This window comes from Equus caballus, chromosome 4 (genome assembly GCF_041296265.1).
Source record: "Equus caballus isolate H_3958 breed thoroughbred chromosome 4, TB-T2T, whole genome shotgun sequence".
In the NCBI taxonomy this organism is placed as follows: Eukaryota; Metazoa; Chordata; class Mammalia; order Perissodactyla; family Equidae; genus Equus; species Equus caballus.
Genome location: NC_091687.1, coordinates 60,916,089 through 60,932,900, shown reverse-complemented (window position 1 = coordinate 60,932,900; position 16,812 = coordinate 60,916,089). Strand labels below are relative to the sequence as shown.

The following is a 16,812-nucleotide window of genomic DNA, read 5'->3' as shown; positions in this document are numbered from 1 at the left end:
ACAAATAATGGATATGAGAATAAACTGTAAAGTGTCCTAAATGCGTAAGAGCTTACTATTATTATTATCATTCTCATCAAACTTTCCCACTAGTAGAAAAGGGAGCTATCATTTATTTGATACCTACCTTGTGTCAGATGCTTCCCAGACATTCATGAGCCTTGAGGTGGTATCTTGTTTGTAAATCTGCATCCAATGAATGGTTCCCAAACTTTGCTGCACATTGGAATTTCCCAGTGCTCTTTAAAAATACTGATGCCTGGCTCCCACCCCAAGATATCTGACTTAATTGGTATGAGGTGGGACCTGGCATTGGCACTTTTAAAAGATCCCCGGGTATAGGAATGTGTAGTTTGGAGACCGTTGGCACAATCTTTCGACAGCTGTAGAAGGACACAGGCACCTCAGATCTGAGGACTTATTTCTTACCTCCTCACCAAACCATTCCCAGATTCCATAGCCAGCGGGGAATACTGGGGTGGTAGGCGTCTGCCTGTGGCCGAGGGCAGGGTCATCGGAACAGCTGTGGGATTCACAGTTGGGGGATCACTTACCCCAAGAACAAACAGGGGCTGAAGGAACCTAGATGTCCTTCCAACAAGCTCTCTAGCCTCGAGTTGACCTCGAGTTGACCTTGGGGTCACTGTTTCATTCTCCTTGGGGCACAGCAAATGTGGATATGATAACAGGGAGCCCAGCAATCGAGTTAATAGTGCCAAGCCCTGGTCTCCAAAATGGGGAGGACCAGAGCATATTCTGTGCTAAAGCCACATTTCCCTCACTTCCCGGATCATGCGATCCAGTTCAACTTAATTCCTTAAAAGTCCTCTAGTGAAAACAGTTTAGGTAATTTTTCCATTTAAGAATAAAAGAAGTATGGATCCATCTCTGTCAGTTTCTTAAGAAACTACATGTTTCCGAATCATAGGGGTTCCTTGTAAAATCTTATATCCTGTTCGTTCTGCAGGTTTAAACCCACTTCTTTTTAACTTAGCTTTCTGAGGAATTTTGTAACCATAGACTCTATAAATATGACAGATTCTCTTTCAGACTCTAAAAACTGCCATCCACCATTTTAATACAGCCTCATCAATTTCCCTACTTTACTGATCACCCTAAAGGGAAATAAATGATTTTTACAAAATGGTACATGCAGCCCAGGTTCCTGATGGTGAAATCCTGGGTCCTCATTTATAGGTGGTCCTGATTTTATAGATAGGGAAACTGAGGCTCAGGTTAATGACTTGCCTGATAGTAGTGCTGAGATTTGAATCCAGGTTTGTCCAACTCCCCAGTGTATACATGTGTGCATTTGCCCAGTGTATCATGTCACCACCTTCTATACAACTTTAACCCTCAAAGATTTTTCCTTATTAAATTAGAGAGCAGAAGAACATTTGATCACCTTTCTTTCCCTCAGCCAGATCTTGTCTACATCGACTGGCCCAGTGCTTGACAACAGGAGATTCACCAGTTGTTTCATAAGGGTGATGGAAATGAAAAAAGTTCATTTCCCAGTCTGAAAGGTTTTGCATCATAAAAAGTTCCTAAGTCTTTCCTCAGTAAGTGTGTTGACTCATCAGTAGAGTTTGCTTGTGGGGAAGAATTCCACTGAGTGAAGGGAAGAATTGCACAGGCAACCACTTGGGAATACTCCTTCAGGTCCTAGAAAAGACCTGTCGTGAGCATGTACACTGTTCTTCTCTCTCACAAGAAGACCTTTATATGCCACTGTGTCCTTAGCAGTCAGTTACCAGAAGCTCTATGCACCAGAGCCTCAACATACAAAAGGACAACCAAGACGGCACCTTCCATTGTCTTTGACTGATAGTCTATGTTCACTAATCCAGAAGGAAATAAGATTTAGGACATTTTCCTTGTGTGAAGACAAAAACCCAAGGAAGAAAGCAAGCGCCAAAAGAAAAACTGGAACGTCCTTGGCATCTGTTTTGCCTTGATCAACAGTCTTTATTTCTTACCGCTCTTTACCTCACAATCCTGGAAATGTTCCTTTGAAGAATACCATGGTCAGTTCTGACATAGCAGGAAAGAAATCTTTGGGCTGAAAACTCTTCTCCAGGTGCAGACACCCAAAGCAAGGCCACCTTGATGGTGTCGTCTCTAATAGGAAGCAAGGGAAGGAGTGAGAAAGTGGTGAAGGGATAAAAGGAAAAGATGCCAAGTGACAGCTTTAAATAAAAGGAACCAGAAATTTCCCATGAGGAAAGGAAAGTCATTCAGAACCATTTTTACAAACTACAGGGTCCTTCCCTTTGACGCCTCACACTAAGAATAGAAACACCGTCCATTCCACCTCTGGGTCACTGTCAAACTGACACTGGGATTACTTACTGTTTTATCCTTGCCTTTGGACATCAGCTTTTATCCCCAGATAGCAAAGCAACAGAGAAGAGAACTAACATGAACAGAATGCCTGCTATGCATCAACATTGTCCTGTGCGCTTTATGCGCATTATCTTGTCGAATTTAACGTAGTTCTCCACCACAGCCCGTTGTACAGATGAGGAAACTGAGCTGCAGCGAGCTGATGTGACTGACCCAAGATCATACAGCCTGTGGGTGGCAGATCTGAGACTCACATTCACTTGAGTCTGCTCCAGAATCTGTGCTTTTTCGTGATATCAGTATCAATAAGGGTTTTGTTTTGTTTGAAAAAACTTACCAGAATTTATTCAGCAAAATGTGGGCTGCCTTTCCATAGATGACAATATGTGCCTCCAAAGATGTTGTAAGGATCAGATATAGTAAAATAAACTCTAAAGCACTTGCAGTACCAGACAAGGTACTTGCAAGCATGGGTCCCTTCCCCAAGAAGTCAGCCTCCTGCTCTCTGATTGCCAATTGTGGCCGAAGTGACACTGCCAGAATACTCTTCTGAGGCAGCTCAGAAGTCTCATCCACTGTACATACACACCCTGTTGTTGACCCAAACCAGGGTAACCTACTTCTGATTCCCAGACTTGCTCTGAATGACTTACAAATGTAAAAAATAAATTAAATCATCCTTGAAAACAACAGCATGTCACTACTGAAGATATTCAAGAATATGCTGCTGACTCTGAATTCTAAAAGAGACCCTCCAAAACTGTTTCCAGCAGAGCCTTCCTCTGTGGGATTACACATGTCTTCCGGGTAAACTCCAGTCAAGAGAGCTGCATTCATTTGCATGGATATTTTAGTATGTTTTCAAAAATCCATCTTATTACCCTACCCTTGTGCTTCCAGGGGAACTGCTAACTTTCCACGCCCGCAATGTTATTATCAGGGTGCTTTCCTTTGGAGCAGAATGTGTGTTAATTAATCAGCATGGGCAGCCATAAAATACCATAGATTGGGTGGGTTAAACAGAAATTTATTTCTCACAGTTCCAGAGGCTAGAAGTTCGGACGAAGGAGCTGGCCGATTCAATTTCTGGTGAGAGCTTTTTTCTTGTGTTGCTGATGGCTGCCTTCTTGCTGTAGCCTCTTATAAACCCATAGTCCTATCAGATTAGGGCCCTCCGTTCTTATTACCTCATTTAGTCTTAATTACATCCTAAAGACTCAATCTCCAGTTATAGTTACATTGGAGGTTGTGCCTTCAACATACCAATTTTTGGGGAACAAAATTTAGCCTATAACAATATGTTATAATATTTTAAACTCATTGTCTTCCTTTAATCAAGCAAATTTTTCCAATGGCGTTTGGATTTGGGAATCCTGCAAACACACGGATACTCTTCACTGACCTCAGGGTTGGACTATTAATTGGTAAGATATTCCTTCCTGATAATTTTTTGCTTTCGCACATTTCTGAAAGATATATACCTGACAACAGACTATCAATACCACCTTTTGTCTTTAAATTGGATATTATACACTTTCTAATGCCAAAAACTGGAGGTCCCTTGAAAAAGAAGGCATTTTCTAGAGTGTTCCCTCTTCTTAAGGGCAAGAAGAAGCAAAAAGTACAAGTTTACAAGAAAAGTTATCAGTGTTTCTTTAAGGGCTCTGTTGTTAATATCAACATTCCTATCTTTGTACCAGTGAAACAAAATTACTAATCTTGGGGACCGCCTCCCACCCCCGCAAGCATAAAAAGCCATAACAATAATCTGGGCCAACTAAAGCTGGAGATCTGTGTCGATTAAGATTAATTTCCTAATTTAAAAACTATTGTGGTGGGGTGGGAAAGGGCATTTCAGTCCTGTCACTTCAGCACACACCCAGGCCCCACGCGTGACAGATCTGATTATTGTGGCGAGCCCTGCCCATCCATGCTTGTATCAGCCCCGGGAGCCAGTGTGTCGGAGGGCAGAGATTGCAGCCTGCCCTGCCACCATCTTCCACCCTCTGGTTACACTTTCTCTGGAGCAAAGATGAAAATCCTCATTAGGTTTGAGTCCCAACCTCACCTCTCCCACTTCACTCCTTCTTTGAGATGACCTGCTCATCCCTCTGACCAGCAGACCAGCAAGAAACAGCTGCAGCTCAAAAGCCACACATAAACAGCTGCAGTCCCTGGATCAAGGGTCAATAGACTTCCTGATACAGAAGATCCCCTCCTCTCACAGGGGGTCTGGTTGCTTTTGCACACCACTGTTAGAAACTCCATGGTCCTCCCTTAGGCTTCGCCATTGTATTGATCCAACTTGTGCAGAGCATCAGCAAGAAGTCGCACTATATTCCCCCAGTGACTCCCTATTGCCTCCCAGCACGGGAGGGGGCTCTGCCAGACACACAGCAGCCCCTTCCCTGGGCTTCCCTGTGCGAAGCCCAAGAGAAAGATGCAGAGGAGGACAACAGCTGCATGCTGGCTCATTCTTGACAAATGGGCCTGTCACTCTTCCTATTGATTAGCAATATTATGACATTTCCCTTCAAAAACGCAGATGTGGCAGATCATGGCCAGATAAGGCCGTGGCCCTGGGTGGAAATTAAGGTTTGCCATTGCAGGCTCTTCCCCTCCAACATCTGTTCAGCTTCAGAGGGATTAAGAAACCAAGACTCTGATGGTGTTCAAAAGACGTGAAGAAGCGGAAGTTCTGACACTCTTACAAACACACGTGAATAAGACATCACTGTAAACATGGAAGAGGGAGCACATGGCCAAGCTGTCCGGGATGCAGCAGAAAGCAAGGGGCGTCCTATGCCGTTAGAAGGTGGGGCCTCCCTCTGTCTGGGCAGAGCCACTCTTAAAGTCTCCTGACTCCATAAATCAAGCCATGGAGGGGTCTGTCATTTCTGTCCCTTTGCATGAAACACATGAAGGGAACTGGTGAATTGATGGTTCATTGCCTTCTCCCCTCCAAAATGGTCTTTAATCTTCTCATCCTGGCCCTAAGGGGCTGATGGTGTATTAAGGGGAAAAATGCACCTAATTTCGTTTTCTTTCCCTTGTACAAAGCATTCAGATGATAACATGTGCCGACTTTAATTTGTGAAACTTCTATGGGGCACTTTCCCTCAACCTATTCCAAACACATATTTCCATGTCAAGAAAAAAAAGTGTTCTGAATAGCAGTGCATTTAAGTAAAAAAAGGAAAAGTGCAACTTGCAATCCAACATATGGTACATTTTGAGGTAAATTACAGGTAATTCATGAACATTTCCAGCAGCGAGATTGCCATCGTGGGACTCTTGTATATCCATTATGTTCTATTCTCATTTTTGTGGTTAAAGGAATCTCTCAAACCTTTGAAGCAGAAAAGGCAACACTCTCTCTGCACCATTTTGTCCTGCTAAGGAAAGTTATTATCCTGCTAACAACACACGGGACTGATCCAGCAACGTGATTTAGGCAAAGCTGATGGAAAGCAGGCTGCCAGGAGGGCATGTGTAGCACGGGTTTTACAATGCAAAAGATCTGGGGGTTGGCAAGCACAACAGTTAAATAGGAAAATAAAATCTGAGCAAACTAGAAACAGTCAGGCCGATACTATTGGATGAAAGAGAGAAGAAAAGAGGAAGTCACTTGGGGGGTGGGGAGGAGAAACAAAAGGAAGAAAAATACTGCCTGTTAGCCCTGGGGGTCGGTGATGTAAATTAATATGAGCTAAATGGGATGTGACCAATTTGTAAGGCATTTGTTTCTCTCGGGTGAGATGAGAGATCTCCATCCCAAGCAGTCAGAACTCGCCTTGGGCTACCCTCGACTAGTCGCTGTAACCAACTTGACCATCTTTCTTAAGACACAGAACCCCTTGCAGCTCCTTAACATCCCAAGTCCAACAGTCTTGTAAATTTACTCCTGTGACACTAAACTCTCTCTCCTTCAGACAAAACCTATATATTGGATCCTAGTTTGTTGGGAAAGATGAAGGGGAGGGGGAGCAAAAGAGAAAGGAAAGACAAAACAAGCACACTCGGCATATTTGGCCCCTCTGCGTTGTTTGAGCAGCCTTTGTGTCTGGACCGCCTGCAAGAATTACGCAACTTCCAACATCTCCTTCACATCAAAGAGCTTCTGGAAGAGCTCTCCAAGCTCTGAGGCTGAGCTGCCCTGTGCCTCCCCAACGCTCGTCCTAAATCAAGCTTTTATCTGCCTTCCCATCAGAACTGATGCTAAGTGTCCCTGACACACACATCCTCCAAATAATTTGAACTTGATCTAGGCTTTCGGCCCTCTTGACTCAAAAAAATTGCCAATGATTTGCTTGGCAACCATCCACCTCAGCATAGGCAATTGTGGGCAGTGATGTTGATGTTCATGAAGAAGCAGTTGCCATGACAACACAGAGTTCAAAGGAAGGGCCCTCAGTGGTATCAGAATAGGGGAGGGTGATAATATAATGAAGGCTTGTGTCTTCTCAGGGAGGGACAGGAGCTGGCCAAGTGATGGGGGTGGGGGTGCAGCATGGGCAATTCACTATTACAGTTATATCTGAACTACGCATTTATTTGGCATTTGCGGAACCTACTAGCTTAATGAGAAGTATACACAATGGGGATTTTGAGGACTGTATCCTAGCTTCAACTCTGCAGTTAAATAGTGAGTGACCTGAACCTTATTGCTCATTAGTTTCCTCATCTATAAAATGAAGGGTTGGACTATTAAAATCCAACTTCTTTTCAATTGTTAAAATACTCTGATTCAATTACTCTAAGCAATTTGAGGACTTTCTGGGTCCATCAGATAATATCCTGATGCGAACCGCATTCTATTCATCAGGGTTTTACAAGATGGAGAAATGGGTGTATATCTGCTGACAATGGGGTTCAGACATTCATGCAACAAGTGCTTATTAAACACCTACTTGGCTCTGAGCACTGTTCAGGGTGCTGAGAGGATGGAAAAGACAGACAAAGCCCCTATTCTCAGTGAACACACAGTCCAGCAGGAGAGAAAACATTATACAAATAAACACACAAAGGATCGTTTAATAGAGGTAGTGGAAAGGGCCACCATGATGAATATAGCATGTGACTGGAAAATCCCAGCTAGGCTAGGCGGTGTAGGTGGGCTGGAGGTGTGTCAGAGAGGCTTCTTGGAATAAGTGGCCTTTGGGATGACACCTGAAGGATGAGAAGCAGTTGACTAGACGAAGAGAGGAAGGAGAGAGCCTTGCAGACAGAGGGAAGGGCATGTGGAGCGTGGAAGTGGGAAGGAACTTAGATGAGCTGTGCAGGGGGGCGGTGGGCATGGCCCCATCAGGCCAGGTCAGGAGGGCCACATTCGGCTGTTATGTTTTTCACTTAAGGGCAATGAGAGGGCATTAAGGGTTTATAAACAGATCAGCTATTCTGATCTGCATCTTTAAACGATTACTCTGGCTACATCATGAAGAATGAAGGCAGTTGGGGAGGGAGGGGGCTCGGATTTCAGAGACCAGAACATCCTCAAGACAATTGTAAATAATTCAGGAATCAAATTTCTTTTACTCCAGGTTACCTATTTTGATAGTTGGAGGTTATTCAGAAAATAGTTCCTCAATCTTTTCTCCTTTGCCTTGCTGGGTGGACACATCCTGGGATGACTTTCCTGAACCCCAATTGGTTGAAAGTGCCAAGGAAATTTGCGTGACCAGTGGTGAATTATTATTGACCTATTATTCTTCCAGTGTACCTCCACTGGCCTGCAGACATTTCCTGCTCCAAAAGGGGTGGGAGTGGGGGGGAAAAGTGTGTATAAAATGTTCATCTTTAAATTCTGAAATGCTTCCTCCCGAAACTTGGAAACGTCCACATAGCCATCCATGGAGTTGTACCCAGTAATATATCTACTTTGAAATGGAACAAATCCAGCTTCAAAAATGCAAAAAGTATGCCTGGAAAGAGTTCTTTTCATGTCAATGCTTATTGCATGGATAAGTTTGGGGGTGTCAGATTGCCCGCCGCAGGGAGAAGTTCTGAGCTGCCAAGTTTCCAGGGTGAGAACAACTCAAGTGTCAATGAGGTGATCAGTTTTGGACGCCTGAGAGACAGAGGCAGGGCAGTGAATGGATAGCACAGAGACCCTTGTCCCTTTGTTCAGTCAAAATGTATTGCACTTTTGCTATTTTCTGTGGGCGATGCTAACTACTTTACATTCCTTACCTCATTTAATCCTCAGAACAACTTCACGAGTAGGCGCTATTATTATCTCCATTTCACAGATGATGAAAGGGAGCTTTAGAACATTTACCTTACCTGCCCACGGCCGTCAGCTCTCAGGCCCTCACATGTACCCTCTCTGCTCTACTGTACAGCTGATCCCAAGGGAGGGGGACGATGGGGAGAAGCTCAAAGAAGGGAACCTCATACTTCTAGTCATTCTCTCCCTTCAAGCTGGTGCCCCTTCCTCTCTCATCCGGCCTCCCTCTTTCCCACTCCTAGAGGGAGGCTGTGGGGAAAGATTTATGAACAAGGAGAAACTCTCTAACCCCCCTATAAACTTTATGGGCCATGTGGACATGTACAAATCAGATATAAACATGATGTCCAGGGCCAGAGTTCTGTAAATAGTGATATCACTGAGGCAAATCTCCAGGAGAATCTGGTTCCCGAGAGAGAACAGACAAGGGTCCTGAAAACAGCGTGTGAAGAATGATGAAAGCTGCTTTGAAGTGAGGCCCAGGGCCTGGGGCGTTTTCAGCAGCTCTCCCCCTGCAGTCCTTGGAATTTTAGCTGCAATAAAAGGATACCAAAAGAAACCAGCTGGTCTCGTCAGATTTGTTAAAGCAGGAGCAATGTGTGGCCCTGCGGAGAGGAACTTGATGGTGAGATTGGTCATGGGGTGGTCTTCAGAATTAGTCACTAGGCCCACCAAGGTGTCACATCAAATGCTGGGTGGGTTACAAGGTGCTTCCACTCAATTTTCTCCTCAAGTCTACACCAGCCCTGGTGGGTAACTAGGGACATAGTAGCCTACCCATTTTACAGATGAGGAAGCTAGAGTTGACTTTGGCCAAAGGGAAGCCAGAGAAGGGTTATACTGCCCAGGCAGTGTCATCTAGTGACAAAGATGGGGACCTAAAGGTAAGATAGAGGATCTGAGCCCAGTTCTATCTCTGCCTGTGAGTTTTCTCATCTGTGTCCACACTCAAGAATGTTCTATAACAGAGTTGGTTGCTGAGGGCTTGACACCTGAAGAAACATCAGGGAGAATTCATGCTCATTGATTCCAGCACTATTCCTGGGGTCCAGAGACCCTTAACTGAGACTCATCCTGCAACAGTGCAATTAAAGTGGGTAGTAGTCAGCCCCCAAGATCCTCACCTCTTGGCATTCATACCCCTGTGCAGCCCCTCTCACATTGTACCAGGGTTGGTCTATGTGGCCAACAGAATGTGGCAGAAGGGACGGCATGTCACTTCTGAGACATAGAAGACTGCAGCCGCCATCTTGGATTCTCTCTCTCCCTCTCATCACTTGCTCTAAGTAAAGCCAGTCTGCACATTGTGAGGACAGTCATGCAGCCTGTTGAGAGGCCCCCGTGGCAGGAAACTGAGTGGTCTACTCAACAGTCAGTGAGAAGCTGAGGTCTTCCAAAAACCACATGAACGAGCTTTGAAGTGGATCCTTCCCCAGTCAAATCTTCAGATGATGGCAGCCCCATCTGACAGCTTGACTGCAACCTCATGAGAAACTGTGAACCAGAACCACCCAGCTAAGCTGCTCCCAAACTCCTGACCCAATGAAACTGAGATCATAAAGTTTTGTTGTTTTAACCTGCTAAGTTTGCAGGTAATTTGTTACACACCAATAGGTAACTAATACATTGTGTATGCCTCAGCTTTTCTGCTCCGAAGTACTAAGGAGAAAAGGCAAAGGAAGAGGACTGCTATAATTCCTAATAGTTTATTGCTGTTCAGCTAAGAAAGATGCTTGGCAAAAACCCTACATTGTAAAGAGTGCCACAAGAGAAACACTTTTCATATATAAACTATGATATTAGTGATAGAAATAAATAATCTTTCTGTTTAGAGCTGGGGATAGACACAGCAAAAAATGGAAGTACTATGATGGCAGACGACTTAGAGACCTGAGCTGAATCTCAACTATGAGTAGGAGTGGGAGAAGGCAGGGAGGGAAGTGAGCAAAGTAACAAAGAATGTAAGACCAGGGGATATATGAAGAATAAGAAAGACTTGGATATGGCCAAAGCAAAATGGAAAATAACATGAGATGATGCTGCTTTGCCAAGAGAACATCAGCCTGGACTAAAGGAGACAGCAAACAATGGACACCCAGCTAAATCAGTTGCTGCAAGAAAAGATCAAATGTTGATTCACACGGTTCCTATATAGCTGTGATGACCAACATGGTAATCACTAGCCGCAGAAAGCTATTTAAATTTAAATCAATTAAAATCAAGTAAAATTAGAAATTCAGTTCTTCAGTCGCATGGAGCACATTTCAAGCACTCAAGTCATGTGTAGCTAATGGCTACTGTATTGGACTGTGCGGATATAGAAAATTTCTGTCATCACAGAAAGTTGTATTGGACAGCTTTCACATACAGTATTCACTAGATAATATCACAAGTCTATATGGAAATTTTAAGACAAGCTGTGTAAAAGATTGGCAAGCATCACATGGACAATATCCAAAGCAACTTTGAGTAGGCAAATGCTGCCCAGGCAGCCAGACTCAGATGGAACCTCTGGAATGTAATTGCAATGCAATTTTTATGTGCCTTCCTCACACTCTTGGGCATGTACATTTCTTAAAGCTAAATAACTTCATAATGATAACTATATAAATGTGTTTAATATTGTAATTTTATAAATACTGGTCAATTTCATCAGCAAACCTATCCACGATATTTTTTTCTCCACTGAAATCCTGTTAGTATTTCACAGAGAAGTAGTATCCTGAGGAACAATATTAGAGAAACGTTCATAGGCCATGAGAAATTTGAGGACACTGATGTGACTAGCTTTACAATTTAATGGCTTTTGTGAAAAACATCAAGCAGGATATTTTCGGGCAGGGGCTGTGAGACATGGGGGGCTGGTGAAGGGAGGCAATGAGGACATGGTTGCAATGGTTCAGGAGACAACAATGAAGTCCTGAAGTACAGCATGGATAGAGAGGGGTCCTGGGTGAGGTGCAGAGATGCAAAAAGATAACCTAAACATGGTCCTTGTCCTGACGATGATCCCAGTCTCTTGGGACGCCACAACAAAGGATGGACATGTCACTGAGTAAAGGGTGCAGAGCCTTGCTAAGAAGGTCATTTAAAGTTGAAGACGATGGCTCTGCAGAGCATTCCCCAGCCCCTTCAATCTGTCCCATAGCTGAAAACTACATCTTTAGAAGATTAATATGTTTGTTTAAGGTGTTCTATCTCCAGGACTCCTTTTTTCACAGAGGACAGAAAGGCAGTCTGGATAATGGCTTCAGAATCTGCATTCTGAAGCCAGATTGTGGGGTTCCAATCCTGGCTCCACCACTTACCAGCTATGTGACTTGGACAAGTCACTTAACCTCTCTGTGCCTCAGCTTCCTTATCTGTAAAACTGGGCTATCAGTCGTGCCCAGCTCATAGGGCTGTTGTGAGGTTGAATGAGTTTTATGCCAAGGGCTTAGAACAATGCTTGACACATAATGAGTGCTATATAATATTCACTCTTATTTTCATATTTTTTCAGTCTTGACCAGGTAAGTTAGTAACGACCATATGTGACAGCTCAACTGATTTCATGGCATGAGGTCAATGGAGTTGGGTGGATAGCAGGAACCGAAGAACATGGAGCATCTGCCATGAGCTCCTCAGCCTCAGGTGATCCATTGGGGGAAATACTAGGGAGATAGGTGAGCTTTAGTGAAAGAGGTGAGAGCTTCACAAAGGCAAATCTCCTTTACTTTACAATTTCTGGTGATGCTGATGTGGGTGATTGGGGGCCATTAAGAGCATCAACTTTGGAGTCAGTCGTAGTTCTGCCTTTTACCAGCTGTGTGACCACTCTGAACCTCAGCTTCTTCATCAACAAAATAGAGAGAATAATACCTACATCATGAGGTTAGTGGGATGATTAAATAAGATAATATGTGGAAAGTAATTTGCAGATAGTAGGCCATCAGTAAACGGTAGTTTTTACTATATTTCATCATAAGGTGTTATTGATTGTAAGATATTATTGATTACAAACCAATCTCAGAAACGTTAACATGTGAAAAATAGAGTACAAAGAACGGAAAGGAATCAATCTGGCCATCCCTAGGGGATAAACCAGTCATCAAAAAACAAAACAAAAACAACAGCCATTAAAGTCACCATAATACTAAGATGATAGATAACAAATATGCCCCAGGCACTGTGCTGAGCAATTCCAAGAAATTAACTTACTTAATCCTTGTAGCAACCCACAAGGAAGATGCCATCATTCTCCCCATCATAGAGAGGAGGAGAAAAATCTAGGACTCAAGGAGATTAAGGAAGTTTCCCAAGGTCACATCAATGGGAAAAGGCAAAGCAAGGTCTGAATCCAGGTCTGGATGATCCAAGAGGCTGCACTCCTGGCCAGATTGCCACAGTGGTCAAGAAACTTTTGGAAATTTCATTCTAAGCATAGATGAGGTAATGCAATGCCAAGGAAGTGCTCTGGAATTGATGTCCAACTTGCCTCCAGGATATAGAAATTTAATAATTCCAATCAAATATTGAGGACCATTATGATCCAAGGTCTGAATAGACATGTTACATACATAAACATATATGGTTCAATATCATGTAATTTAATAAAAGCTCTATGAGGTAGATTTTATAGTCCCCTTTTAAATAAAGAAAACAAGAGTTCTAATTTGCTCGTGGTATGGATCAGATTAAGGATTCACATCTAGGTATATCTGATTTCAATGCCCATTCTCTTGCCACTGTGATACACCACCTGACTCATATTATCTGTTAAATGAATTGGCTGCTTGTAGTTAGAATGATGAGAAAAGGAAAGGACAGTTTGCACCATTTTTTGTGTGTTCTGTGATTTGTATGAGTGGACTTAATATTTAGCTAAAAACAATTTGCTGCAACTTTGTTGGTTCTGTTCTAATACCCACTTCTGACGTCTGGTACTCTAAGTAACAATCGGTTAGCAGTGCCCTACCCACTTACACCCCACATATTTTATCCTCATAATTTCACTGAATGGATAATGCCAACCTGAGTTATTGGAGATAATTGGGGAATGGTCAATCGCCACATTGGAAAAGTGGCCAATTCCATTTCCTGCTGAGGGCTTGCACAGCAGACCCTAGACCTGGAGGCCACCTTTCTCTGATTCCCCATGTAACTTCGCATCTTTTGCTGCTCCATCCAGCTGCCGGCTGGTTGCAATTCGCCTCAGGCAGCCTGCTGCAATTTTCCACATCCCGATCTTATCCTCCATTACAAAAAAAGATGGGAAATATAATGGGCTGAAAGAATTCCGACAGCAGATGCCAGACATCAAATTACACAGGTAGTAATCACACAGATTAGGAAACATAATGGATACAATATTCAAGCTGAACACAGACAATGAAGTTTTCAGTATGATACAAGCTTCTTGTTAATAAAATGAAATAACAATTTTCTTCTTATTAAAGCTAAAGCAATCTCTATTTTCTAAAGGGATACATGTCACCCAGACCTCTGGGCTGAAATGATTTGAAGCTCAATACACACAAGACCAAATGGACTAATAGACATTTCGGCTGACTCTTACATTTCAGATTGTACTGCTGTTATTGTCATTATACAGCGGCGTGGAAGTTTCACCTAATGTTTCTGAAACCTTTTCAGCAACAAATGTGCTGTTCACAACATGTTGGACCCAGAAAGGCACTGATGTGGGAATCAGGAGACCTGAGTTTTAGTTCCAACTTCCACTGTTAGACTTGGTGACCTTGGGTATACAGAGTGATGACCAAGAATGAAGGGGTGGGAGTGGTCTGCCCCGGGGGCAAGGACTCCGGAGGTGCCTAGCCAGTAGAGAATTTCATTCAATAATAAAACCGACTAAAGTCAGTCTTGTTTTCATTATCATGCTCCATCCATGCTCAACAATGTTAATGATAAAATGCTCATGCTCCTCCTCGAATCGTTGGTTGGTCTAAGTTCTAAGCGATTGATTTTAATGAAGAAACAAATAAAACACACACACACACATACATATGCTTCAAATTAGCACATTTTAATTATTTATCTTTTAATATACATTGTATTCTACATGGAAGCTAATTTTTAAAACTCCGAGTTGCAGAGCTGGGCTCCAGCACATGTGGACCCAACTACATGCTACACGCATTTGTTCCTAGAGTGAGTTTGGAGTGACTTAGAATCACGCACATTTGCTTGGAGCTGAGTTTGTGTCTTCAGCCCCATGATACCATAGACTCCTTAACAGTGGCCTTGGAATAAATGATGATAGCGAGTGATTATAAAGACAAACAAAAACAGAACTTGAGTTACTTCAATTCTGTCATTCTGGGCAACTACTGGGAGTTTTTATTTGTCTAAAATTTACAAGACTGAAACAGTGAGGTGTAAAATTTGTGTTTGGTAAGTGAAAATTTCAGTTCCTTTAGTTCGTGAAATATTCAACCGAATTTGAATCATATTTTTCAAGTGAAATTTATCCTTTTAAAACGTTTAATTGTTTTACCACTAAAAAAAATGAACAAAATAATGATTACTGATTATACATGTTTATTACCGAAAATAATTTTGTTGTATAGAGGAGGGAGGGGTTAAAAGGGAGCCACTGGGGGTGTCAAGTATGCTAGGTACACACTAAGATGTGTGTGGATGTGACCCCACCTGCTGAGGGCTCCTTTCTTAGAGCAGAAGCAGCATCTTCCAAGCAGTGGGGATCTATAGGCGCTCGCTCCCTAGTTCCCTGAGCCCCTACATGAAACTACAGGTCCAATAGACGCGGGAAGTACCTCCCTCCCTGTACTTTCTGGGGGATTAAAAATGTGTTACTGTATTCAAAGTTCTGAGAAATCCTGTGGTAAAACGAAACAAAAACGTCTTCAAACTAGTTTGTCCCGGTGATCTTCTTGGTTCTAGTTTGGAGTAGGGGTTGGTGAAGGAGGGTGGCGGCAGGGTGGTCCACGGACATTGAGGAGAGGGAGACATCTCCTCCCATCGCATGGAACTGCAGAATTCCCTTTGGGTTAGACCAGTGGTTCTCAAACTTGGCTGCACATTAGAATCCCCTGGGGAGCTCTTTAAAATCCTCCTGCCCAGGCTGCACCCAAACCAACAATCAGAATCTCCGGGGGCAGACCCCGTATCAGTATTTTGAAAACTCTCAAGTGATGCTGGTGTGTAGCTAAGTCTGAGAACCTGTGGGTTCAATCTCCTTAAGGTGTTTTTCAGATCTTAAGTCGTAAGTCTCTGGGACTTTCATGCCCCACCATGTTCCATTCCTGTTCACAGATGGGTGGTAGGAAGCAGGATGAAGGGGTGCTGTGACCTTTCACCTTCAGTTAGGGCCACGATTCCCACCTCCCAGCCCACCTCAGTGACCTGAACTGGCAAGGCTGTCCGGAGCCTGTCAAAAAGAGGATGCCATTAATAATGATAAAAAACAAATGGCTCCTTTAGCTAAAAACCCCCCAGAAGTTGAAAAATGGGATATTTGTGCACTAAGATGGTGCCCAGATGCCTTGAATTGTAAGAAAAGCAGGGAAAGAGAAGAGCTACAGCTGCTTTCTCCATTTCTCGGCTGATTTGCCTCTTAACCTCCTGGAATTCTGAGCAGCGGTTCGTTTAGCTTGCTTCTCTCAATAGCCCCACACAGGCCCTGCCTCTGGGACACAGCACACAAGGGTTTTCATTAAAAAGTTAACATTTGCCACAGAGTTCAGAGCTCCCTCAATATCTCATTGAAAAGAGACAAAAACAGTTCGGTTTCAATGAGGCAAATGTCGCGGTAAGAGGAATGCTAACATTTTCTTGAAAGCCACTGTAATTATTCAAAGAACAATTCCCTCCCTCCTCCCCTCCATAGCCCACCCCTCACTCCCAAGTCTTTCGTTTGGCCAAGGTTCTGCTTCTACTGTCTTTATTTAACAAACTCCCAGCACCATTTTCATTTTCGCAACCTCATGGGCACAACCACCCCCATCAGTGGGTGACCTTCGAGCTTTATCAGCAGGCAGATCAGGTTGCGTGTTCTCAAGAACACACTTGCCCACTAGTGCCCACTTCCCATTAGTCCCCAAGCAGAGCTGCTGTTGTTCGACAGCAGGTCTAGGGAGTAGAGACCTAGATTGGGAGACCACAGAGTTGCCCCTGAAAGGCGCCAGTGTTCTAGCATCACCAGTCATGTTTCTGGAAGAGGTCGTGGCAACAGGCATTATGAAGTCAAACGGGCATTTGCTTCCACCCTCAGCACGCCT

At 43.5% G+C, this 16,812-nt stretch overlaps 1 long non-coding RNA gene across 2 annotated transcripts in view; it reads right to left on the bottom strand.

The window, feature by feature from the left end:
* Nucleotides 1–1,947: 1,947 nt before the first annotated feature.
* Nucleotides 1,948–16,812, bottom strand: part of LOC106783078 (uncharacterized) — a 259,582-nt gene continuing 244,717 nt past the window's right edge. The window contains exon 7 of one of the 2 annotated variants that reach the window (XR_011438188.1): nucleotides 1,948–2,121. This is a non-coding gene — a long non-coding RNA (uncharacterized lncRNA). Of the gene's footprint in view, nucleotides 2,122–14,578; nucleotides 15,963–16,812 lie in introns of those variants that run through there. The other variant, XR_011438193.1, reaches the window with a different exon arrangement.